Below are 26,395 nucleotides of genomic sequence, written 5' to 3'. Positions count from 1 at the left end.
CAGTGCTCCCTGTGGCCCAGCAGGGAGCACCAACTTTAAAAGCCATGAAATAGGCAAAAAAAAAAAATTAGCAAAAAAAAAAAACCTCAGGACAACAATATACCTACATCTAAAACCTCAAAAGGGAATATTAATTGGTCAGAAGCCCAAAATGCGTTCTTGAAAGAGCTTAAGAAGAATTTTAAAAGTCAAATAAGAGACATACAGGAACAATTGGGGGGGAAAATGAAAGGTATGCAAAAAAGAGTCAATAGCTTAGAAAAGGAAGGACAAAATTGACTGAAGAAAACATTGTCTTAAAAAATGCAATTGACCAAATTAAAAAAAAATCCACTGAAGAAAATAACTCCTTAAAGAACAAATTGATGAAATGGAAAAGGAGGTACAAAAGCCAACTGAAGAAAATACTTATTTAAAAATTAGAATTGGGCAAATGAAAGTTAATGACTTCGTGAGACATCAAGAATCAGTCAAACAAAATAAAAAGAAAGAAATAGAATAAAATGTAAAATACTTCATTGGAAAATCAACTGACCTGGAAAATAGATTCAGGAGAGATAATCTAAGAATTTTTGGACTACCAGAAAGCCATGATAAAAAAAAAAAAAAGCCTGGATACCATTTTTCAAGAAACTATCAAGGAAAATTTTCTTGTTATCCTAGAACCAGAGGGTAAAATAGTCAATGAATGGATCGACTGATCACCTCCTGAAAGAGATCCCAAAATGAAAACTCCAAGGAATATTGCAGCCAAATTCCAGAAGTATCTGGTCAAAGAGAAAATACTGCAAGCAGCCAGAAAGGGGAAAAAAAAAGTTAAATAAATGGAGCCACAGTCAGGATTACACAGGATTTAACAGCTTCTACATGAAAGGATTAGAGGGCTTGGAATGTGATATTCTGGAAGGCAGAGGTGCTTGGATTACAACCAATAATCAACAACCCAGCAAAATAGAGCATAATCTTTCAGGGGAAATGATGGATATTCAATGAAATAGACTATCAATCATTCCTCATGAAAAGAAGAGAGCTGAACAGAAAATTAGATCTTCAAATACAAGACTCAAGAGAAGCAAAAAAAAAAAAGAAAAGAAAAAAATATGTAATTCATTTTTTTTTTTACATTTTCACATCCCTGCATAGGAAGATGATATTTGTAACTCTTGAGAAATATATCTTTATTAGGGCAGTAAGTAGGGATATACATAGACAGAGTGTTTGGGTGTAAGTTGACTTTGATGTTTTGATATAAAAATAAATGATGGGGGGGGGTGGAGCCAAGATGGCAGAGTGAAAGCAGTGACTTGCTTGAGCTCTCCTCCAAACCCCTCCAAATACTCATAAAAAATGGCTCTAAACAAATTCTGAAGCAGCAGAACCCACAAAAAGACAGAGTGAAACAAATTTCCAGCCCAAGACAACCTGGATGATTGATCAGAAAGGTGTTGCACCGGCTGGGGCACAGCTGGGTGCACAGCCGCAGCGTGGGCACGCAGGCCGCAGCAAACCTGGAGCAGGCCTCAGAGGACTGAATCTCCGGCAGCTGTCGAGGTTTCCAGATTCCTCAATCCACCAATGCCAAAGACAAATTAGGTCAGTGGGAAAAGTCTGTTTCTGTCGGTGCCTGAGAAAGGAAGGCGGGGTTTCAGCTCCATTCCCCAAGAGCATGGCCCTGTGGGGGCAGCTGCTTCCCGAGCTTCCGGCCCACAGACTGAGGGGGAATCCAGTGGCTGATCAGAGAGGGATTGCAGGGATCTCTTTGCCAGTGCTGAGGCAGGAATCTCTTGCTTTGCCCATGTTTGGATCTGGGGCACAGTTCTGGGTGGTGGTGCTGGGGTGAGGAGGAGCACTGGCTTGGTGGAGCTTGTAGTGATTGCGGAGAGAAGCCCCTCCTCACAGTTACAGGTCAGAAAGGAGTACTTGTAGTTGCAGGCCAGGAAAGGAGTAAACACCTTGCCCCTTATCATACCACCTTGGAAGAACTGAAAATTTACAGGTCCCTACAAGTATCTCTGAAAACAGCTGTACAAACCCCCGAAGCTTGGGACAGTACATTCTCCACATTGGAAGCAGATTCATACCTTAACAAAGAGTTTAAAACTCAAGTAATTGGCCGGGATCATGAGCAAGCAGGCAAAAAGAGTCAGACTATATTATCTTACTTTGGTGAAAAAGAAGACCAAAATATACAACCAGAAGAAGACAACAAAGTCAAAGCCCCTACATCCAAAGCCTCCAAGAAAAATATGAATTGGTCCCAGGCCATGGAAGAGCTCAAAAATGATTTTGAGAAGCAAGTTAGAGAAGTAGAGGAAAAACTGAGAGTGATGCTAAAGGAGACCCAAAAAAATACTGAAGAAAATAACACCTTAAAAAATAGCCTAACCCAAATGGCAAAAGAGGTCCAAAAAGCCAATGAGGAGAAAAATGCCCTAAAAAGCAAAATTGGCCAGATGGAAAAGGAAGTCCAAAAGCTTACTGAAGAAAATACTTCCTTAAAAATTAGAATAGAGCAATTGGAAGATAGTGACTTTATGAGAAATCACGACACAGTAGAACAAATCCAAAAGAATGAAAAATTAGAAAACAATGTGAAATATCTCATTGGAAAAACAACTGACCTGGAAAATAGATCCAGGAGAGAGAATTTAAAAATTATTGGACTATCTGAAAGCCATGATCAAAAAAGAGCCTAGACATCATCTTTCAAGAAATTATCAAGGAAAACTGCCCTGATATTTAGAACCAGAGGGCAAAATAGAAATTGAAAGAATCCACAGATCTCCTCCTGAAAGAGATCCCCAAAGGAAAACTCCTAGGAATATTGTAGCCAAATTCCAGAGTTCCCAGGTCAAGGAGAAAATATTACAAGCTGCCAGAAGGAAACAGTTCAAGTACTGTGGAACACAATCAGGATAACACAAGATTTAGCAGCTTCTACATTAAAGGACCGCAGGGCATGGAATATAATATTCGGAGGGCAAAGGAGATAGGATTACAACCAAGAATCACCTACCCAGCAAAACTGAGTATAATCCTTCAGGGGAAAAAATGGTCATTCAGTGAAATAGAGGACTTTCAAGCATTCTGATGAAAAGACCAGAGCTGAATAGAAAATTTGACTTTCAAATACAGGACTCAAGTGGAACATGAAGAGGTAAACAGGAAAGAGAAATCATAAGAGACTTATTAAGATTGAACTGTTTACATTCCTGCATGGAAAGATGATATTTATAACTCATGAGACCTTTGTCAGTATCAGGGTAGTTGGAGGAAAAAAATTATATGTATGTATATGTAGATAGATAGATAGAGGGCACAGGGTGAGTTGAAGATTAAGGGGTCATATCTGGAGAATAAAATTAAGGGATGAGAGAGGATTATATTGGAGAAGAAGAAAGGGAGAGGTAGAATGGGGTAAATTATCTCACAAAAAAACAACAGAAAAGTCTCTTACAGTGGAAGGGGAAACAGGGGAAGGTGAGAGGGAATGAGTGAATCTTATTCTCATAGGATTTGGCTTAAGGAGGGAATAACATACACATTCAATTGGGTATGGAAATCTGTCTTACCCTACAGGAAAATGGGGGGAAAGGGGACAAGAGAGCAGGGGATGATAGAGAGGAGGGCAGATTGGGAAAGGGGTTAATCAGAAGTAAATACTTCTGAGGAGAGACAGGTCAAAAGAAAGAATAGAATAAATGGAGGGCAGGATAGGATTAAGGGAAATAGAGTTAGTTTTTCACAACATGTCTACTATGGATGTTTTGCATAACTGCACATGTACAACTTATATTGAGTTGCTTGCCTTTTCAATGAGGGTGGGTGGGGAGGGAGGAAGAGAGAAAATTTGAAACCTAAAGTTTTAAAAACATATGTTAAAAAAATGTTTTCACATGCTACTGGGAAATAAATATAGGAAATGGGGTACAGAAGTCTATCCTGCCCTACAGGAAAATAGAAGGGGAAGGGGATAAGATAAGGGGAGAGAGATAGAGAGAGGACAGAGTAGGGGAAGGGATATTCAGAATGCATGACATCTTGGGGTGGGGGGAGGGGGTAGATGGGGTGAAAATTTGGAACTCAAAAAACTTGTGGAAGGAATGTTGAAAACTAAAAATAAATAAATTTGTATTAAAAAAAGACAAAAAAATAAATGGTGGGTGAAAAAATAATTGTACTGGGAAAAGATGAAAAGGAAGGCAGAGTAGAGTAAACTACATCACATGAAGGGACACAAAAGACTTATTACAGTAGAGGGAAAGAAGAGGGGATGAGTATTGTTTGATCCTAACTCTCATAGGATTTGATTCAAAGAGGAATAACACACATATTCACTTGGGTATAGAAATCTATCTTACCATATATGAAAGTAGGAGAAGAAAGGGGAAAGAAAAGGGAGGGGAACTGATAGAAGTGAGGGAACATTGAGGGAGGAGGTGGTCAGAAGAGAAAACACTAGTGAGGAGGAAAGAGTGAAAGGAGAGAGAAAAGTATAAGTGTGTATGGTGGGGAATAGAATGGAGAGAAAGACACAATAATTAGTCAGAACCCTGAATGTGAATGGCATGAACTCTAGGTTAAAATGGAAGCTGATAGCAGAGTGGCTTAAAAACCATAATCCTACCATATATTATTATTTACAAGAAACACATTTGAAACAAACAGATACACATAGAATAAAGTTAAAAGACTGGAGCAGAATATATTATGCTTCAAAGAAATTAAAAAAATGCAAGTTAGCAATTCTGATATCAGAAAAAACAAAGATAGATCTAATTAAAAGACATAAGGAAGGAAATCATGCTGCTAAAAGGTACCATAAAGAAGGAAATAATATCAGTACAAAACATATGTCCACTAAGTGGTATAACATCCAAATTCTTGGAGGAAAAGTTAAGTGAGTTACAGGAAGAAATAAAAAGCAAAACTATAATAGTGGGGGACCACAACCTTCCTATCTAGAATTTATCTAGAATGTGATATTCTGGAAGGCATAAGTTCTTGGATTACAACCAATAATCAACAACCCAGCAAAAATGAGCATAACATTTCAGGGGAAAACATGGATATTCAATGAAATAGGAGACTATCAATCATTCTTCATGAAAAGAACAGAGCTGAACAGAAAATTGGATCTTCAAATACAAGAGTCAAGAGAAGCATAAAAAGGTAAACAGGAAAGGAAAAAAAAAGAACATTAGTTTTATTGACTAGATAACTCTAACTACAAAATATAAAAGAAAGAAGTTAAGGAGGTGAATAGAATTTTAGGACAGTTAGATATGGTACACCTCTGGAGAAAATTAAATGGAGGTAGAAAGGAATACACCTTTTTCTCAGTGGTACGTGGCACCTACACAAAAATTGACCTTATATTAGAGCAAATAACTTCAAAAACCAATGCAGAAAGGAAGACACATCCTTTTCACATCATGATGCAATAAAAATTACATGTAATAAAGGGCCATGGAAAGATAGACTAAAAATCAATTGGAGTAATATAATCCAAAAGGATGAGTAGGTCAAACAACAAATCAGAGAAACAATCAATAACTTCATCCAACAGAATGACAATAATGAGATAACATACCAAAACTTATGAGATGCAGTTAAGGTGGTTTTTAGGAAAAAAATTTATATATGCTTACATGAATAAAATAAAGAGGAGATCATTGAACTGTACATGCAACTAAAAAAGCTAGAAAAAGAACAATTTAAAGATCCTTAATTAAATAGCAAATTAGAAATTCTGAAAATCAAAGAAGACATTAATAAAATTGAAAATAAGAAAACCATTGACTTACTGAATAAAACTAAGAGCTAGTGTTATGAAAAATCCTATAAAATAAATAAACCTTTGGTTAATTTGATTAATAAAAATGTGATTAATAATAAGAAAACCAAATTATTGGTATCATAAATGAAAAAGGTGAATTCACCACCAATGAAGAGGAAATTAAAACAATAATTAGGAGCTGTTTTGCCCAATTGTATGCCAGTATATCTGACAATCTAAGTGAGGTGGATGAATATTTACAAAAATAAAATTGCCCCAATTAACAGAAAGGGGAATAAAATACCCCCATTTCAGAAAAAGAAATTGAATGAGCCATAAATGAAATCCCTGAAAAAAAAATTTCCATGGCCAGATGGATTTGCAAGTGAATTCTGCCAAACATTTAAAGAACAATTGATTTTGATACTATGTAAAGTATTTAAGAAAAATAGGCAAAGGAGTCCTACCAAATTCCATTTATGACACAAATATATTGCTGATACCTAATCCAGGAAGAGCCGAAACAGAGAAAAGCAAATTATAGACCAATTTCACCAATGAATATTGATGCAAAAAATTAAAATATTAACAAAAAGATTACAGCAGTTTATCACCAGGATAATGCAGTATGACCAGGTGGGCTTTATACCAGGAAAGCAGGGCTGATTAAATATTAGGAAAATTATCAGCATAATTTACCATATCAATAACAAAACTGACAAAAAAAATCATATAATTATATCAATGAATGCAGCAAAGAGCTTTTTAAAACAATAATGCACCAATTTCTGTTAAAAATACTAGAAAGCATAGGAAAATATAGAGTTTTACTTTAAAATCTCTTAGGATCTATCTAAGACTATCAGCAAGCATTATCTGTAATGGGAATAAGCTAGACACTTTCCCAAAGAGAAAAGTGGTGAAACAAAGATGGCTATTATCATCACTGTCATTCAGTATTGTACTAGAAATGTTAGCTTTAGCAATGAAAGAAGGAAAAAAAAAATTAAGTGTTTCAAATAGTCAATGAAGAAACAAAGCTATCCCATGATGGTATACTTAGAAAATCCTAGAGAATCAACTAAAAAACTACTTGAAATAACTAACAACTTTAACAAATTTTCAAGATATAAAATAAGCCCACATAAATCTTTGGCATTTCCATATGTTACTAACAAAGCCCAGCAGCAAGAGATAGAAAGAGAAATTCCATTTAAAACAACTGTAGACAACATAAAATATTTGGGAATCCACCTACCAAGATAAACTCAGGAACCAGAACACAATTACAAAACACTTTTCACACAAATAGTGAGATCTAAATAACTGTGTTATCAGTTTCTCATTGGGTAAGCTGAGCTAACGTAATAAAAATGACAATTCTACCTAAATTAATTTGCTTATTCAGTGCCATAACAAACTATCAAAATTATTTTGTAGAGCTAGAAAATATAATAACAAAATTTATCTGAAAGAACAAAAGGTCCAGAATATCAAGGGAATTAATGAGAGGAAATGCAAAGGAAAATGGCCTAGCCATACCAAATCTAAAACTCTGTTATAAAGTAGCAATCATCAAACTATTTGGTACTAGCTAAGAAAGAGAGCAGTGCATCAGTGGAATAGGTTAGGTATAAAACACAGTGGTCAATGACTATAGTAATCTACTGTTTTATAAACCGAAAGACTACAGCTTCTGTATAAGAACTCACTATCTGACAAAGAGTGCTGGGAAAACTGGAAAATAGTATGGCAGAAACTAGGCATAGAAAAATATTTTACACTTTATTGTTAAGATAAGATAAAAATGGATACATGATTTAGACATGAAGGGTGATACCATAAGCAAATTAGGAGATCAAGGAATCATTTATATGTCTGGTCTATGGAGAAGGAAAACATTTCTGAGCAAACAAGAGACAGAGAATATTATGGAATTAAAAATGGATAATTTTGATTACATTAAATTAAAAAGATTTTGTATAAACAAAGCTATTGCAACCACGAATAGAAGGAAAGCAGAAATATGGGAAGTATTTTGACAGACTGTGTTTCTGATAAAGGCCTCATTTCTCAAATCTATAGAAAACTGAGTCAAATTTGTAAGAATACAAATCATTCCCCAATTGATAAATGGTCAAAGGATATGAACAGGCAGTTTTCAGATGAAGAAATTAAAGCTATCTATAGTCATATGAAAAAAAAATTCTAAATCACTGTTGATTAGAGGAATGCAAACTAAAACATCTCTGAGGTACCACCTCACACCAATCAGATTGGCTAATATGACAAATAAGGGGAAAAAATGATAAAACTAAAGAAGTTGTGGGAAAATTGAAACATTAATGCACTTTTGGTGTTGTAAACTGATCCAAGCATTCTAGAGAGCAATTTGGATCTATGCTCAAAGGGCTATAAAATTATGCATACCCTTTGATACAACAATAACACTACTGGGCTTGTATCACAAAGACATCATAAAAAAGGGGAAAAGATCCACATGTACAAAAATATTTATAGCAGCTCTTTGTGGTGGCAGAGAATTGAAAATTGAGGGAATGCCCATCAACTGGAGAGTGGCTGAACAAGTTGTGGTATATGAATTAATGGAATACAATTATCCTGTAAGAATTGATGAGCAGATGAATCTCAGAAAAAACAAAAAAGACTTTCATGAACCAATGCTGAGTGATGTGAGCAGAACCAGGAGAACAGTGTACGCAGTAACAACAACATTGTGTAATGATCAGCTTTGATAGACTTACCTCTTCTCAGCAATACAATGATCTAAGATAATATAAGAGACTCATGACTGAAAATGCTATCCACATCCAGAGAAAGAACTGTGGAGTCTGAATACAGATCAAAGCACAGTATTTTCAGTTTTTTTTCTTTCTCATGTTTTTCACCCCTTTTGTTCTAATTCTTCTTTCATAACATGACTAATGTGGAAATATGTTTAATATCATTGTACATGTATAGCTTATATTAGATTGCTTGCCATCATGGGGAAGGAGGATAAAAGGGAGAGAGGGAGGGAGAAAAAATTTGGAAATCAAGACTTTTAAAAGTGAATGTTGAAAACTATTTTACACGTAATTGAAAAAAAATAAAATACTATTAAGTAGAAAAAAATTTTTTAAAAACCTGTTGGTGTTCTTGCTGTTTGCTTTGTCTTTTGCCAAGTAGTCACTAGGATTATTATTTTTTGTGTGTGTGCTGAATTGTCTGGTTAATTGTCTTAATGTATACTTTTGCTTTGCATAACATACATTCAATAAGTTTTCATTCTTACATACCATCAAATCATGTGACAAAAATTTATTAAACACATAGGTCATGATGAATTGGAAAGGTCACTGGTTCCTGAGTTGTAAGATCCAGGTTTGAATCCTATCTCTTTGTGATGGAGGAAAGTTATATTGGGCAATGTTATTTCGCTCTTAGCTTCAGTATCCTCATTTTTAAAATCAGAATTTTGTCCATATTGTCTATTTCACAGGCTTTACTATGGAAAAAGTGCTTTATAAGTCCCCAAGTACTACATAAATGATAAGTATCATTGTGTGCAGTGCTGCTTGCTGTTTGCTGGAAGTTAAGCTAGGTCCTGATTAGTCTCATTAATGAATCCTGTGAAGTGGTCACCTATATTCAAATTTAGACTATTTGAAGTTATAATCATATAAACTATGGTAATTGTTTCTAGAATAATGAAATGAGTTGAAATGCAGTGACTACTTTCTGGGATTCATTGTGCCCACTATTTAGGACCTAACTGCAGCAATATATTGGTATAGTGCTTGATTAAAAAAAAATGTATGAAGCACTTGAGTTACTTTGTCTCTATTGTTCCTCTAAGGTGTGCAGGAAAGGTATTCTTGTCCCTACTTTACAGATGAGCAAGTTCAGGCTCAGAGAAGTTATATGATATATCCAATATCTAAAATAAGCAAGATTATAGTTGTCCTTTGTCTTTGGTCAATATCATATCTGAAATCTTGTGTTCAGTTCTTTGTCATATTTGAGGGAAAAAACATTAACAGACTGGAGCAGGTCCAGGGGAGGATTACTAGGAAAATGAAAGGGTTTGAAACCATTTAACAGGAAGATCAATTGAAGCTATTGAACATTGGTATCCTGGAGGGAAGAACTCACAGGGTTGGGGGCAGGTATTATAAGGTCATCAAACATTTGTCATGTAGAAGAGGAATTAACTTTATTTTCTTTAGTGTCAAAAAGCAGAACAAAAACCACTGAATGTAATTTTTGGACTGATTATAGATCAAGCAAAAAAGAAAAATTCCCTAAAAATTAATAATCTCTATAAACTTTGTGAAAAAGTATTTAGTTCTCTAATACTAGAAGTTTTCCAGTGGAAGACTGATAGATTTATTAGCACCTATTAGGTTCTCTGAGAGGGGTTTCATGTTCAAATATATGTTTAACTAGATGATATCTGAGGATCTTTCTAGCTCTTGAAATCCCTTGTATTGAATTCCTAAGTAACTCATCTGGGACTCAAATCATATCATTATACTTCAAATATGGTTTTGTTATATTACACTGACTTTCCTGGCTTCAGGGGGAAGCAGTCATTAAAAAAAATATAGTCACCAGTGAAAAAGATTTCAAGGAGGATTTACCTAATTCGGCAAATCTTCATTTTTTTATTTGAATCTTGAAAAATCTAAACACATTATGATTTGTAAGACATATATCAGCAAATCACAGAGATATGGAGAACAGTGAGACAACTGTGAAAATGCAGTGTTTACATAAATGGACTAATAACTGAACAGAGCCCCTAGACATTTTTCAGAGGAAAGGATGACCCTGAGCTAGAAGTTGATAAAAAGGTTATGGAATGTAATATCACTATTCAGGAAAAAAAAGTCCAAAATGATAAACCAAATTAAAAAGAAAGATATGATTGAGGGTTTGTGTAAGAATTAATAAAAGAAAAACACCAATATCAAAAGTTGTATATGCCATCATAAACTCCTTTATATCTAAGTACTTAGATTTTATTTGCTCTCTATGCTGCATTCTTCCTAAGATGCTTTTCTTGAGTTCAGTTATATTGGAAAGTAAGATTATATTGCCATTGAGTTCATTTTCCTAGTATATAATACAAAACCAGGTTGCAATATTTGACAGATTTATGACTATTTGCTAAGTCATATTTTATAAAATGGCAGAATAGCAGGCATTTTAATCTGCTCTCTATGGCAAACCTTCATAGAGAAAACAGTTTTTAAAAAGTAATATATTACAATTTTTTCAAAGCCTTTTTTTTGTCTGTGGCAAAGGATATTTCTGAATAATATGTTCTAAAATAAGGCATTTCTGATGAAGTGCACAATTCATTGCTTATCCTATGGAGAAAAACTTCTCCCTGTCACTACTAAATGTGTGAGTTCATGGGTATATAAAAATAGAATGCACTTGGCAATGAACATTTCAGGCTGATTGATGACACCCTATTGTCAAACAATTGATAGCTAGTGAGGAATTACTGCAACCTTGTAGATGAGCACAAAGGATTTGCCAGCCCCCTCAATGTGTTAAGCAGTTCACCCTCCCTCCTGGAGGTGCCCTGGTCACAAATCCAGAGAAATCTATATTCTTTTCTGTTTTACTGACAGAACTTGTTAATCACACCCCCCCCCCCCCGACAGGTCGGTGAGTGGTTAATTTCAAGGCGTCACTGGTTCATATAATGTTAAGAGTTGAAATGCGGCTGTAATGTCTATCCAATACAATCCTTTCATGTTATGGATAAAGAAACTTAGCCTCCATATGGTAAACTGACTGTCTAAGTCAGATTCATGACTGGAAACTAGTTCTCTATACTTCTAACCCAAGAATCTACTATTTTAGCTTTAACCATTATTTGTGTGGTCCATGTTTTTGTTAGTGTTAGCACTCCCTTCACCAACACAGATGAAATTCCTCTTAATTATAAGCTTTTTATGAGATGTTTCGTCCAAAATAATTTCTTCCTTACTGGACAAACTTCTAGTTATGAGCTCCTATACACTAGGTTAGACTGATCATATTGGAGAAGGAAATGGCAAACTCCAGGATCTTTGCCAATAAACCTCCAAAGGAGGTCATGGAGAGATGGACACAACTGAAAACAACTGATCAACAAGATAATACATTGCTGAGTCTATTCTCAAAACTTTTTTTCATGTTGATAGGAACTTAAATGTGGACATTCTTGGGAAAGCCTTCAAGAGCCCTTGGACATCTCCATGATATGATGAGACATTGGAGGAGACCTTTAGAGGCATATATTGTGCTGTGCCTGTTTGTGATTCCAATGTCAACTATATAGGACGAATTACTTGGTTAATTCAGTTAACATCTAAGATCCCTTCTAACTTTGAGATTTCATTGCTTCTTTACTATCTCAGAGAATCAATATTATTAATGTGTGTATTCTCAAGTTGGTGTATACCAAAATCCACCCATTCTTTCTTATTTTCTGTGAATTTTACTTATATTCACAGATCCTCTACAAAGGATCAATCCAATGTGATAGAGATCTTATGCTTGATTAAAATAAAACATATCTTAGACATCAGCACAGCATTTAGGCTATTCATCTAGGTCCTTTGCTCTTATTATATAATTGGATCATCTCTTTTTTAATCACCCTCAATATTATCCACTGGGTCACTTTGTGTGGATAGGTCATTACTGGAAATAAGCTGCAGCCTTCATGTGCTTATCACAAGTCTCTCTCCATTGTCCATAGTGTTGTTTACAGCTTTGCTTTTTCAGAGATCATGGTATTCCAAGATTCACCATTACACACAATTATACAAAAAGAATATTCATGCTACAATGATGAGTCATTTTGCTTCCAAGGAGTAGCTTGAGGTAATAAAAGTACAGAACAATTTTACAAATACAATCCAGTTTATTCTCTTCCTCTGATAGGACTCATATCTACCAGAATATACCCAGAACAGGATTAGACCCAAGCCTCTTTCCCACCCCCGAATAAAAACTAATTTTCCTTTAAAGTCAAGAAAGTTTTCTTTATCACCTAAATCAGTTCATTCACATAGCCTGTTAGGGACAAGTAATGGATTCACAATGTTGTTTTTCATTGATCTAAGTGTATGTCTGAATGAATTTCTCTATTGTGTACCTAAACAAAAAATTTCAGCAACTTGGCTACACAGAAATTTGGTTTATCTTCTTCAAATGTAGCCAAGGTGAAAAATGCTATATAGTTGTCAAGACTTCTGAGTTGTCTGTTTAAACTTCAGAAAGCCACTTATTCATTTTTTGCAACTCAATTTCCTTGTCTGTACAACCAAATTAAATTGCATTTGTAAATTACTTAGCCTGGTCCCTGGCACATAGTGGGCACTTAATAAATCCTTGCTTCATTCTTCCCTTCACCCCTTGTCGAATGAAGTTCTGGAGTAGTTGATCTTTGAAATTATCTTCACTTCTAACAGAGCATTGGAAAATCCCTTCTAGGTTTGAGATTATATGTTCTGAGATTGTTTTCTACTCTGACTTTCTCTGATCCTTTATTAAACTGGTAATGAACTATTTTGTACATGTAAGCATAAAACTGTAGAATAGGTTCTTAACAATCATTGAGGAAACAAATGTTTATTAGGCACTTACTGTGTGCAATACACACTGTGTTAAACACTAGGGATAAAAATATAACAAAATATAAGATAATCCCTGCCCTCAAGGAGCCTACATTTTAATGAGGTAAGCTGAATAGGTGTGTGAGATAGGTAGAGTAAGAAGCTTGGGGAAAAATAAAGATGTGGTCATCCTGGGCACCCTCCTTAAAATAAGGTTCTGGGAGGAGTCATCCAATCAGGTTTGCCTGACATATGAATACCAGGAATAAGATGATCTTCCAGCCAGAAGAGTTTTCTGGGCATGATGAAGGAATCCGAATTGCATCCCACTGAGAAATTAAGAGAGTCCTTAACTTTTTTTTTTTAAATCAAGGATCCTTTTGGCAGTTTTTTGAAGCTTATGAACCCAGTCTTGGAATGATGCTTTTAAATGCGTAAAAGAAAATGCATGGGATTACAAAGGACATTAAATTAAAGAGTTACCAAATATATATTTTTAAAATGTTCACAGGGCGCAGGTTCTGAATCCTTGATCTAGGAGATTGTTTAATTAAGCTGATTTAGTAAACCAAATTCTGCCCTTGGTCCTTAGATGGAACTTTCCTGACTTCTTCAATAATAGAGACTCAACATTGCCAAGAGCAGAAACATTCCCCTTTCCACCAGGAACTTCAACTTCATAGGATCATAGATTTATAGTTGGAAAGGACCTGGAAATCTATCAAACCTAATTGCCTCATTTTGCAGATGAAGAAAACTAATGCACAAAGAGGATACGTGACTTACCCAGGATCATACAACTAGAGAGTGTCTGATAGGGGATTTGAACCCAGGTGACCTTATTTTAAGTCCAGTGCCTTTTCTGCCATGTCATAGTAATGCTGCATCTAATCATTTTCTCAGTCTTTACAGTTGGTTATACCTGCATTACCCAAATTTGACTCCCCAAAATTACTTCAGATAGGAAACTTCATCTGAGTGGGAGCCATCAAAGTCTTTTGGGAAAATGACAGTATAAAAATGTGAGAAGAATATTCAAATGAGTCAGTGGACCAAGATGACTTTCAGGAAAATATTCACATTCTTTTTCTATGACTGTTTGATCTTCTGTAAAGTGAAAGGGTTATATATAATGACCTTTAAGGCCCCTTCCAATGCTGACAGGGATAACTCTAAGTAGACCTACATCAGAGCTCCCAAAGGGCTCATACCTAGACCAACATGACCTTTAGGTATTTTCATGTTGCTAGGGCTGGAGTATGCTCAAGATTTAGCAAAATTCCCTACTTAGAAAGGGGATGAGGTAGGGCTCATGGGAAGAATGTTAAAGCTCTAGAGATCTGGTTTAAAGGAACATTGGCCAAAAGTAACAGAAAGGCATATCAAACACAGCACACCAGACTACTTTCAAATAGTTAGAGCTGTCCAAATATGGAACGGGCTGCCTTGAGAAACAGTTATTGCTGGCATTTAAACACATTATTTTCATTAGTGACTATTCTATATTAAAAGATACCAGGAACTTAAGGATCCTTCCAGTCCTCAGAAGTCATGCAACTGGAAAGATAGGAAGCAGAGAAAGAAAGAGATACAGAAAGAGACAGATAGAAAGGGAGAGGCAGAGACATAGAGACAGAGGCTGAGATTGAGGCAGACAGAGACAAATAGAAACAGAGACATTCAGACTGAGAGGAGAGAGATGGAGAGAGAGAGACACACACAGAGAGAGAGAGAGAGAGAGAGAGAGAGAGAGAGAGAGAGAGAGAGAGAGAGAGAGAGAACAGATTGTAGGTCCACTCAGTAATCCAGTGCAAAAAGAGGAAGGGGTCTAAGAGAACATACAGAGACCACTTGGAATTGTAGAAACATACCCTGATGTCAAGTTTGTGATTTGCGTCTGGGTGACAGCTGTCACTGAAAAGCCCTGGGATGCTGATTCATTAAATGACTGCTTTCAGCTGAGATGGAATTTAGCATTCTGTGTGTGGAGAGATGTATCCAAAGAGATGTCACTGAGGTAGAGAGTATGATTAGGAGGAACTGATCACTGCCTTGGCAGTCAAGGGAGGAAAGTAGGGACCAGTTAGAAGCTCAATTCAGAGCTACTCTTGGGTCTTAAGTACAGTTATGATATGCTGACATTCTTAAGGTGTACTTTTGAGAGAATTCACATTGTTGGTGTCCCTAGCTGCTTCTAGGCTTAAAAAAAAAAGTCAATATTTCAATCATATGTACTTATCCTTTCTCAACAATATTTCTTTCTGGGGGTGGTGGAATACATGTGTAGATCCTGAATGAAGGTGCAAAATGAAACTTCTCTGTCAGAATCATCGTTTTTTAGATCAAGGTAAAAAAAAATTACCTGGTTCCAACTGACTGGTTTTTTTTACCCCTAAAGCAAACTTGAGTCTCAGAGAGATGAAGTGACTTGGATCAGGTCATTGTTGCTTTCCTTTCTACTAAACTGAACAAACATTACTTCTGCATTATGCAGGGCACTCTGCTTAGTCCAAGAAAATATAAAGAGTTTATCTTAAACCAAATCTTTGCCATTAGGTAGCTGCAGATTACTGAAGCAAAATGAATATCAATTACCCTCTTCAACTCTTTTCTTTAATCCAAGATAATTCTGCCCATACTTGATTGCACAGAATCTAAGGCCAACAGCAAAGAGAAATAGAGTTGCCGTCTCTGAAACAGTGGGCCCATATTTCAGTTTAAAATCCTTCAGGCTAACACTCAACATTTGCTCTGGTTACAATCAATAGTTTCACAAAAATACCCACTAATCAGATTATTAAGTACAGTTTCTTACATTGCTTATTGAGAAGAAAAATGACAACAGCAAAGCAACCCCTTAATCTACCTTAGTGCCTTGGGTAAGCCAATAGCCACATAGAGCATGTTCCCAATATTGTTTCCCATGTCTCCCTAGTAGATCACCATCAAGGAGGATTTTCTTCATTTGACAGGTATGCAGCCAGGAAGTAGACAGTAAGCAATGTACTCAATATAAGACAGCAAATGGGTTTCCACCACATGTATATAAATATATAAATATATATATATATATATATATATATATATATATATATACATATATATATGTATATATGTATATATACATACACATATATAAATAATCAGACAAATGTATATATGTATATGTGTATGTGTGTGTGTGTGTGTGTGTGTGTGTGTGTGTGTGTGTACACACACACACACATTTATCAAGTTTGGCATCCCCAGATGGAATAACTATGGGAGAAGACCCAGTAATGTGGCTATTGAGGGAACAAGGGGAACACAGACATTTCAAGCTCTCCATCATTTAATGAAGGAAGCTATATTCATTTCTGATTTTTATCTGAAGGAAATGCTGTAACCTGGAGCATCATATACTCTGAATATCTGCCTGGTATAGTAAATGGAGAGCCAGTCTCCATCAGGAAGACCTTGGTTCAAGTCCTCTCTCTTACAGATATTGGCTGTGTGACCCCTAAGTAAGTTGATCAATATTTCAATGTCCCAGGTAACTCTTGAAGCCTACAGTAGAAGCCTCAGAATAAGTGCAAGGAGATTGCTCTCTAGAAATTTATTCCATCAATGGAATAACAATTTCAATGAAATATCAATTAATAAATAAAATGCATTTACTCTATCAATGAAATAATAATCCATCAATAAAATAATCGTATGCTGTAGCGAGGTACCACCATTTTCCTGGTCTTCATGATCTCCAGAAACTTATTATCTTGTAAGATCACATTAACTCTGAAACTCACAACTCCCCAGGACTCCCTATCCACGTCATCTTTCCCCTCCTTCTGGTCGGACAGGGTGAAGGGTGGACATCTGGGAATTCCTTTAAGAAACTCCCTTAAGGAAGGTATCCAGGCTACTAACCTCATCATTTTTCACTCAGAGTAGAAGACTTCATCATCCCTCTCAAACCAACTATATTCGCTATCTCCCCCCACTTTCAGTGCTTTTTTTTTAATGTATTATCTTCCCCCATTAGATTGTGAGTTCTTTGAACACAGTAACTGTTTTTTACCCTTTCTTTGTACCTCCAGAATTTAGCACAGTGCTTGGCATACAATAAATGCTTAATAACGTTTATTGATTGACTGACAATGAAATAACATATATCTGGTCTAATATAAATAACCATATGTTATATAACTCATGACATAGTGAAGTACTTTATGACAGAGACTTATATTAGGCTTGAAAAAAATGATATAGTGTTTAACTTGGAGCCAGAAAGACCTGAGTTTGAATCTTCCTACAGATATTTACTAGCTTTGTGACCCTGGATAAGTTGCTTAACTTCTCCCATTCTTAATTTCCTCATCTATAAAATGGGATTAATAGCAGCACCTACCTCTCAGAGCTGTGAGGTTCAAATAACATATGTAAAGCACTTTGTAAACCTTAAAACACTATATAAGTAGTAGCTATTGTTATACTTATCATTAATTATTATTATTTTTATTCTAAAGCTCTAGATCATTACATTTAGGTTGCTTTATTTTTTTTTTCAGTCAATAAACATTTATTAAGCACCTATTATGTGGTAACCACTATTCTAAGTGCTGGGTGGGGGTACAAAAAAACAAACAAACAAACAAAAAAGATTATGCCTTTACAATCTGATGAGGATGATAATACACTAAGGAAAGCTGAAAGGGGGGAAGTTTAGAAGAGGGAGCTACCAGTCACCTGTTAAGAGTAGAAAATTTAGAGAAGTGTCAAAGCAGTGGAGAGAGGTACACCTATGTGTTTGTATGTTTTGTCCCCTATCAAATCATAAATTGCTTTTTGTATCCCACAGTGCCTGGCACATAGTAGGTATTTAATAAATCTTTGCTGATTGATAGAGGTTTTAGAGTGAATAGTTCCACCCTCCAATCTAAAGGACAGAGGGTGAGGATGAGGTAGAGTATCAGGGCTGATGGGATCTTGCAGGATGATGGGGTTTTCCCCAATAATGAGCTTCCTGGATCTGGATGAAGAAGTCTGAGAGGTCCCAGAGTAATACAGCCAGTTGAGAAATGATTCAGTCACTCTGGATGTCCAGTTATGAAAGAAGAGTCAGCTTAAGAGACAGTTCAGAAGAGGGCAAAGAAAAATTTTTGAAAACTTCAGATGAGCTGATATAATAGAAAGGACACAACTAGAAATCAGGAGACCTGAGTGGCTTTGGGTAAATTGCTTTCTACAATGCTGAGTTTATCTTTAAAATGTAGAAATTGAACTGGAAACCTTTATTATTATACCTGCCAGCACTCACAGGATATGATGGTATAGTAAGGGGGAGGGCTGCAGTCCCTTACAGGGGACTATCTTTCCATATTACTCCCAAGTTCTCTCATTAGCTCATTTGACCTAGTCCCTCTAAAAGCACCAGAAATTTCCCACTTCCCTGCATACATTAATAAATCACAGAGGCTTCATATCAGTAGGAAAGAAAAGGAACGATCCAATTAAAATGGCAAGTATTGTTATATCAAGGAAATAGACAAGCAATAATGCCTTTCATACCCATGGTCTGATTAAGTCCTTTCGTCTCCTGCCAGCCCTCTAGGGTTAGGTCAGTGAATCTCATCTCTCACCTATCCCTGGGTCAGTTCCACATAAAAGGAATAAGAAGGGGGAAGCATCTCCCAATACAGTGAGGTAGGAAGATTTTTCAGTCACTTTGGGTGACTAACTTATTAAAAGGCTGGAAGACTCCATTCTGCTGTTGCTGGATAGCATGCTCTGGATAGCACAGTAAACGGGCTGAGACAAAAAAAAAAAAGTCCTTCATTGCCTTCATTGCCATTGCTGTGCGGCCATAAGTGAGTGCCTACCTTGCCCACCCCTAGTCCTGGTTCTACTTTGAATTTCAGAAAATTCTTGCTTGCAAAGGTTGTTAGAACTTGGTATGTACTCCATCCTGACCCGATGGCTTTAAGATTCTATTAGACAATTCTGCCAGGGATGGTTTCTGTTAAACCTTGCTATAAAACTTAACTGACTAATGTGCCTTAATATTTCCTAGGGCAGACTTAGCCTTAGTAGAGTAACAAGACAGAGCAAAAGAATCCCCCACTTGTGATGTGTCAGTGAACTTGGAGTTGATTAAATCCTCATAGGAAGGCAATAGAGAGGCAGAGTGATTTTGTAAAAGTTGAAATGGAGCCAAGTGACCATTACTTTAATACTTATAGGAACTAGAGTGATAGACATCATAGATATACTGAGATAGCTAGGCAGATTGATGGCACCATCCTGGATTAAGTCTTCAAGCTAGCACAGACTTTCAATCCATGACAGAATTCCACTTGGCACCTAATTTTTCATCGAGAGTAGAGGATTACTCAGAATCCTACCAGTGCTTATATCAGTAGGAGTCACATAGTAGGTACTTGGCAAATAATTGATGATTGATCAACTGCTCTGGTATTAAATATATTGGAGGCTCATTCTCAGAATACCTTTAGAAGCAGAATCTAGAGAGAACCAAGTGAAATGCAATTTATGATGAAGCCCATTGTGAATGATGCTCTGGAAATATATCTTTTCAAAGTCCAAGTTCCATCTTTTCACTGAAGTTTTTCAATAATCCAAAACTACCCAAAATTTCTAATATTCTCTTCCAGTTCTCCTGGACATGGGCCATCCATTTCAACTAAACTGGTTTTGAAATGGTCCCTCAATGATCAATTACCCTTGTGCCTTAGCTCATATCATTTGCTGCTTCATTCAATCCCTCCCTTCCCTCCTCCTCTCCTGTTTAGATTTACCAAGGTTCATCTGAATTCCCATTACTTTCATAAAGCCTTCCTGTGCAATCCTAGCCTACAGTGATTTCTTTTGGTCTGAACTTCTAAAGTAGTGGTGGGCTGGGGGAGGGTAAGAAGACCTTTTCTCTGACAATTATTAGCTGTGTTATCCCTTGGAAAAGTGCCTTAAACTTTCTGAGCCTCATCAGTAGCCTCTCAAGCTACTCATTAATAACCCAAGGATAGTAATGTTTATACTATGTACCTTATAGGCTTGTTATGAGGATAGGAACTTGTGAATTTTAAAATGCTGTATGCATAACCTATCATTATTGATTTGGTATTTGTAGGGGAATAGCCCTAAACTTTTAGTCAGAAGACCTGGGATCATTTCCCAAATCTACCATTAACTGGCTCTGTGGCTTTAGGTAAATCCCTTGACATCTCAAGTTTCATTTTCCTCTTTCCTAAAATGAAATGTCTCTAAAGACCAGTTTAATAATTTACTTTTTTTAAGCCTTTTCTCACTTTTTATTGTGAATTCCATAATCATCAGTAAACACAAGCTTGTAAATACATACAAATATAAAAAAATAAGAAAGGGAATTGCATAAGAAACTATAAATGGCCCACAATTTTATGACAATTCTTATAATGTCTGGCATTGTATATATCTTGCACATAGTAAATGTTCATTAATTAATTGTTAATTACCTTTTATATCATGGCTTATCTTCCCAACAGTTTTATTAGTGAAGAAACTGAATTTTATTTTATTTCTTAGACTCAATGTGCCAATCTCTCCTCCCCACCCTAACCCACCACCTTCCAACACACACACACACACACACACACACACACAGAGCTGTCATATCCTACAGCCTGAGGGAAAAAGTTTAATAGTCAAATAGTCCATTCTAAAGCCTTTGGTGAATCATGGTCAGAAATTATACTGGAAGGGTAGCTGAAAATTCTAGATTTAGTTGAAATACTAAGCTATGGGAGTCATGTGGACCAGGTATCAAAGCAGAGGCCAGGTAGGAACAAGATGAGCAAAGTATCCAGAACCACAGGGAAAGGAAATGAAAAAGACCTTCACCAGAGCCAACAACCAGCAACTAGAGAATCAATTAAGTGTCCCTGATGCTCTGTCAGACATGGAGAGAGGAGGTAGGGACTCTTTTCATCTTTGGCATTTTTCACATTGCTGTGCTCATCTTCAATATATATTACATAATTGTTTAATTTGAATTTGTCCAAATGTAGAACATTGCAGTGGAAAGAGGTTTGTCATCTAGGATTCTCAAAAATTTGTTACTTGTATGACATTGAGCAAGTCATATAACCCCTCTGGGTCCCAGTTTCCTCAAATGAAAGATGGGGAGGGGTTGGTATTGGGTTAAATGACCTCTAAGGTCCTTTCCAGCTCCATGGTTATATTTCTTATGGACTGTGAGTTGGAGCCATGGTGCCTATACTACCTCTTGTCTCTTAAAGGGACGGGCTTGTGGAGCTTTAGGAACAAGCCAAACCTATTATGTAACTATATCTACATAGATCTTCATAGAAAGATATAGATATTTAAATACTCCTATAACTACAAAATATGTTTGACTTTAATTCACAGTTCATAAAAAGCATGGCTTTGGAGCTGGGAAGCACCTCAAAGTTCATTTAACCCAAATTCCAAACCCTTCTAATTTACTAGTTGACAAACTTTTCTTCTTCCTTTCTTTCTTCCTATCTTTCCTTCCTTGTTTGTTTCCTTGTTTCCTTCTTTTTTTCTTCTCTTTCTTTGTTTCTTTCTCCCTTGTCTCGTTTTCTGTGAACTGTTTTTTATCCAAATGAATATAGATATACAGTAAATATAGATATAGTTAGATATGTATAGATTTGATGAAGATTATTAATATGTTGCTATAGATATTTACGAATATAGATATGCAAATACATAGACCAGGCATTTATTAAGCATTTACTTTGTTCTAGGACCTGTAAGAAATGCTGCAAATAACATGGAAAAAACAAATGAGGTAGCCCTTTCCCTCAAGGAGCTTGCATTCTAATGTGGGGATACAACACCAGAAAAGTATTGCTGAGAATCTCATCTTTTTAGCCACTTTTTAGCTGAAAGACTGCAAAGTGTGTCTTAGTTTCTAACTAGAGATGACAGTAAAACTTACTTATGGGAAGGGAATAGGGTGGAGACACCAAGATTAGAGTCCTAGTTTCCCAAGGTAGGATGGCGAAGACTAGAGAATGAAGCCATGTTGAGGAAGACTGCAAGAAATTCATTTTCCTTGATGCCTCCCTGTCTTCCACCCCACATACCCAATCAGTTGCCAATTTTTGTGATTTCTTTCACCATAGTATCTCTCACATCTGTCTCCTCTACACTCACATGAAGACCATCTTAGTTTGATCATGCCTCGTCACCTCTTACCTGGACCATTGCAATAGCCTACTAATGCATCCCTGTCTTAGGTCCCTTCCATCTTGGTCTGCTATCCTCATAGTTTCCAAAAGGTTATTCCTGAAGTTTAAGTTTGGTTGCATCACTGTTCCACTCAGAGAAGCATGCATGAGATATTGCAAGAAGGTTAGTTTGACCAGACCATACAATGAAGGAATGAGAGCAATGTTGGAAGGCCAAGAAGGGAAGGGTAGAGTCAAATTATGAAGAGCTTTAATAACAAACCTGAGGAGCTTATATTTGATCCTTAAGGAAACAGGGAGCTTTTTGATTCTGTCTATTTGCTCTGTCTGTACCTTCTCTCCCTCCCATCGTATCTCTTATTTTCTTCCAAATTCTACTCAGGCAACATCTTTTACACAAAACCTTTCCAGCTACCCCAGGTTGCTAATGCTTTCCCCATCCCCGCATTGACCTTGTAATGTAAGCTCTTTGAACTAGGGACTATTTTTTTAACTTTTAAAACACTTGCCTAGAACAGTTTCTGCAATTATTATGTTTTTAATAAGTACATGTGGATTGATAAATAACACACCTTTAATAAATATAGATTTAACAAACAAATGAACATCCTGTTGGACATATTTAATTACTAAACCAAATTAAATGTTTTTACACTGACTGGTTTTTTTTTTTTAATGCTTTGTAAAAGTCTCTGAAGTTTAAAACTGAGAAGGAAAGAAAACTCATTTGGTAAAGTGGTTTCAATTCAGGCATAAAGAAAGCTCCTATATATCACCACTTAGAAAACTCTCACCATGGAATGAGATTTAAATTCAGATGATATAAACTTCTAGTCTTTGAAAATTCTTGCTAAGTATTAAATTGGGTGCAACATTTACATCTTATGACAACGGGATGGCTCAGAACAACATTAATGAAATGGAAATGTTTTCACTTTTTTGTAGTGACCAGAAGAGATCATTTCCTAATCGGAAGCCCAGGTTAGAAAGTTGCTGATCACTGTAAATTTTAGGCAACAAAAGATACTCTCACAAAAGTAACTGCTGTCATTTCCTGAAATTACATACAATCTCCCTTCCCTACCTTTGACTTCCTTGGAACAGACAATCTTCCTTCCCATGTTGAACTTTATGTTTAGCATCTGTCATATCATAGGCTTTACTGAAATAAGTCCATATTTCAGGGTCTCATTTGTTCTCTAAGAAGTGAGATGAGGCATCAATCATTCTCTAAGTCACATGATTGGTGGCAAGTCACTTAACCCCAGTTGCCTCACAAAAAAAAAAAGAAAAGAAACAAATATTGTGTGCATATTCTAAGATATTCATTAAATAATTTCAGATATTCATTTAAAAATTCTTAGTCTTACTATGTGCCAGATATTGTAATATATGCTAAAGATATAAAGACAAAAATTAAAGTTCCTGTCCTCAATTAGCTTAAATTCTGTTGCAGAGAAAATGATGCATGCACAGACAAATAAATACAAAGCAAAGACAAAGTAATGGGGATGTTAGGAGTCTAACAATTGAATAAATAAGAAAAATCATTATATAAGAAGTAGCTCCTGAGCCCTGAAGAAAAATTAGGGTTCAAAGAGATAGTCATAAGGAAGGATAATCTTTGCAAAGGTATGGAGAGAAGAGATAAATTGACAAGTGTAGGATAGATATACATACCTATGCATACCTATACATGCATATACATACATACATACACGTATACATATACACACACACACGTATTTGTATATACATGTGAGCTTGTTTGAGTGGAATATAGCATCTGTGAAAGCAAATGATATGTAATAAGCCTGGAAAGGTATACCGGAGGAAAATATGTAGACTCACTATATTTACTCCTTCATTCCTCTCCAAGCCCCAATTCAGACTCTCTAGGCATTTCTGTACCTCTGTCATGCCATGCTTGGCCTGGATTCAGGAAGCCCTCAGACACTTACTAGTTGTGTGATCCTGGGCAAGTTATTTAACCATTGTTTGTCTTAATTTCTTCATCCATAAGAGGGGAATTATAATAGTATTTACCTTCCTAGACGCTATTGCACATAGGTAATGGAGAATAATAATAATAATAAATAATAACAATAATAAAAAATAAATAGCATTTATAGAGTGCTTAGTGTGTTTTTGGCACTATGCTAAATTGGTGACTATTATCTCATTTATTCTTCACAACAACCCTCTGAAGTATGTGCTATTATTATCTTCCTTTTACTGATGAAGAAACTGAGGCAAATAGAAATTAAGTGACTTGGCCAGGGTCACACAGCTAGTAAGCATCTAAGGCCTGATTCAAACTCAGGTCTTCCTTACTCCAGGCCCAGCACTCTAATCACTGTGCACTAAGTTACCCCAGGTGATCATGCAAGTGCATCAACAATAAAAATAGCCTAGATTTATAGTAAATTGTAAATATATTATTCATAAGCTTCTTGAGATATGGGACTGTCATTTTTCCTTTTCTGTAATGCAAACTCCAAGCCCTGTGCCCAGCCCATAGTGTATGCTTAATAAATATGTATAGAATGGAAGTATCTAATCTCACTCTTAAAGCAGCCCTGTGAATTAGTTGGTAATAGAATCATTATCCCCATTTTGATGGGAAGAAAACTGAAGTCCAGATAGGTTAGGAAATTTGTTTAAGGCGACATTATATGGGGATGGAGACACAGCTGGAATTTATGTATTTGGATTCCAAATGTCGGGCTCATTTCATATGAAGGTTTTGCTAAACCAGAAGGATCTGCATTTAGTTATTCATTCAGTGATTCATACATGAAAAGAATGGGTAGTTAAGGCCCAAAATATTATCACCTCATCATCCATCAACAAAACTTCTAATAAATTTACTGTACCTGGGCTGGTGGGCAGCTAGGTGGAGCCATGCTAAGCCTAGAGTCAAGAAGACTCTTCTTCCTGAGTTCAAATCTGTCCTCAGACACTTAATAGCCATGTGACCCTGGGCAAGTCACTTAACCCTGTTTGCTTCAGTTCTTCATCTGTAAAATAAGCTGGAGAAGAAAATGACAAACAACTCCAATGTCTTTACCAAGAAAACTCTAAGCAAAGTTACAAAGAGTCAGACACAACCAAAACAATTGAATAACAACAACACCTGACCTGGTCTTTTGATGTTAGCCAAAATAAGTTGCCATCACCACATTTGAAGACTTTCCAACTCCTTGGAACCTACCACAGGAATTTGGTGTCATTTTTTTTCCACTACATTGGAATGTAAAGAGTATAAGATTCAAAAAACTGCATGTTATTTATTAACACCTTCTATATACAAATCATGGTGTTAGACACTGGGGATACAGAAATAAAAAATATAGAGTTCCTGCCCTTGATGAGTTTACATTGTATTCTAGAAGGGTAAGAGTGGTTTAATATGAACCTAAAGAAGTAAATGTATATGAAAAGAATTTCAAGATGAAGAGAAAACTAACAGTTGGAAGGGGTGTGTATGACTAGGGAAGACAGAAAAGGCCTTAAGTAGGAAGAGACAAAGGAGATGTTATTTGAAGGAAGAAAGAATTCCTACCAGGTAGCAAGAGGACAGAAAACATTATAGGCATGGGGAGACCCTTGTATAAAATCATATAAGTGGGAGATGAAATGATGTATCTGGAAACCAGCTTGCTGAAGAGTTTAACTCAAAAACACAGCATTTAAAAAGGATAAATATGAAATAAGCCTGGAACAATAGGTGGTAGCCATAATCTGGAGGGTTTTAAATGTCATCCTGATGATTTTGTATTTTA

This window comes from Phascolarctos cinereus, unplaced genomic scaffold (assembly GCF_003287225.1).
Source record: "Phascolarctos cinereus isolate Bilbo 61053 unplaced genomic scaffold, phaCin_HiC Scaffold_2;HRSCAF=192, whole genome shotgun sequence".
Taxonomy (NCBI): Eukaryota; Metazoa; Chordata; class Mammalia; order Diprotodontia; family Phascolarctidae; genus Phascolarctos; species Phascolarctos cinereus.
This window is presented reverse-complemented; position numbering follows the sequence as displayed.